Here is a 2646-nt window from a genome sequence, read left to right as displayed (position 1 = left end):
ACTTTTATAAAATTAATTTATATTAATTATAAATAAATAAAATATATATTAATTTATTTATATTATATAAAATTTTATTATCTATAAAATAATATTTATATTACATATATTTTTATTGAGATATACTTTTTAAAATATTTAAATACGCAATCTAAATTTTTTTTAATTATATATATTAATTTTTATTTTAAAATTACTAACAGTATTCGTTACATAAAAAAGTATTTGTAATCAAATATATATAAAAAAAATATCTTTAATCAAATGTATCATTTGTTAGAAGCCAAAAAAAAAACTTTTTTTTTTGATTATATTATAATAAATATTTAAAAAATAATAAAAGGGCTGGCCCGCCCGATTTTGTCTAAGATAAGGTTGCAATTACGTAATATGAGACATAGCAAAACCAAGCCACTTAATCAAACGAGTGATTTTCTACCCGACTACATAGTTGATCAATGATATATATATATAACATATAAATCATTTAATATCAATCATTTGTCAAAAATAAATAAATAAATAAATAAAATAAAAGAAAAAAAAGTTGAATTAAAATTCATATCAATATAATAAATTGGGTGTCAATCCCTAATAAATAAACTTAATTAGTCTATAACCCCTACTTTTTGTTATTTGATTATTTATAGATTATCATCGATAATTCTGTTATGATTTGTTATTTGTGTGTAAATTTATTTTTATTCTATCACTTTTATTTTTACTTTTTAACCATAAATCTATTTTTTTAATTTTACTGTATATATAACTGAGTTCATCGAATTATAATATTTATGTAAACAAAAGTAATAATTTAATTATTTTAAATTTATAAAAGTAAAATTATAACTTTTAAAAAAATGAAATATATTAAATTAATATTAAATAATGCTAAAAAAATTACTAATGTGTATAAAAGAGAGGACTAGTATTCAAGGACAAATAATGAATAAAATAAATTAAAATGAAAAAAAATACAGTGAAATTTTAGTTGATATAATTTCTTGAAAATTAATTTTTAGGTTCTGACGAATTCTGTACAAAAAACCTCATTTTTCGAACATTTAATCAACCTCATCAAATAACTAAAAGCTATTGAATATATATATACAATAATTTTTTTTTAAAAAAAATCTATTAATATCATTATTTCTTAAATTACCCATATTTTAAAAATTTTGAGAAAATTTTCCACTAACAACAATATTTTTTAAACTACCTTTATTCTAAAAAAAATTAGATAAAAATAATAAAAAACTTCTCTATATTAAAAATGTGTAGATAAAGACTGTAAAACTTTATTATAAAAAAATTACAAAAATTCTAAAGAAAATGAAAAACAAAAAATTTGAGATAGTGAATCACCACACCATTCTGTGGTATATAAAAATCATCTCTCAAGTCTGAGATATAACGACTTTATATATTTAAAGAATTCCTCCACACTTGAAATAAATAAATATATATATATATATAATCAATAATAAATGTTATTTCTTTACCAATTGAGAGCACTAATTTAATAAAAATATAAACAAATACTTTACAGAAAAGGGTTACTCTTTATATAGAGAATTTAAAAATTTAAAAATTTAAAAATTTTAAAAAATTATAATTTTTTAATTTTTTAAAATCTGAATAATGGAAAAAATCTAATATATATATATATATTGTGTAAATAAAGAAATATTAGAAAAACAAAAAAAATAAAAAATTGCTTCTTTTTATTTTAAAATTCATAAAAATTATCAATGAAAATTTTCCATACCATAGTTTTATCAACAGAGACAAAGCAAGTATAATATTGAAGCAACGATGACATGGAGAAACTATCAATGGAGACAAAGCAAGTATAATATTGAAGCAGCGGTGAAATTGAGAAACTTGAACCCGCGTATGTGTCAAAAAGTCGTAAAGTAAATCGGGCGAGTTGGTGCTGACTTTATCATTTGTTAACAAATTCGACTATTCACTTATATTCACCTATTTTCAAGAAGATTAATTTGTTTCATCTATTTAATTTATGTGATTGATAATCTTTTTTTCCTCTTTGATTTCACGGATTTTTTCTTCCTGATTTGTTGGCTACTTTCGGTTATTTGAATTCGAGAGATACAAAAAAGAATTGATTTTATTAAAAATATAAACTTTAAAAAATAATTTAATTTATTGAATAAAATATAATGATGATTTTTAATTCAATATGAATAATATAAAATTATATTAAATAATAAAATATACTTAAAATTTGGAAATACAAATTAATAAAAAATTGTGGGATTAGTTTTTTTATTGTGTAATTTTTGTATTTTTAATCAGAAAATCGAATTGATTTTATACGGAATATTTATATATATATAATTTACTTTTGAAATATTATTGTTGTACTATTTATCTAAAATAATTAATAAATAATACATATGATTTATATAATTTTAAATGCACTATTATAGATAAGTTTGTTAGGTTTTTTCATAATTTATAACAAATTTAGTTATATTATTTCGTAAGTTCCGATCCAAATGGCCATTTGGAGTATTTTGTTATATTAAAAGATAATAATATTTTATTCGTTAGTTTAAATGTATAAAATACTTTTGATATTTTTATTCTTATAAATTGTATGTATAATGATAAATTTAAAAA

The sequence above is a fragment of the Andrographis paniculata genome, unplaced genomic scaffold (assembly GCF_009805555.1).
Source record: "Andrographis paniculata isolate CXL003 unplaced genomic scaffold, ASM980555v1 Contig12END, whole genome shotgun sequence".
NCBI lineage: Eukaryota > Viridiplantae > Streptophyta > Magnoliopsida > Lamiales > Acanthaceae > Andrographis > Andrographis paniculata.
This window is presented reverse-complemented; position numbering follows the sequence as displayed.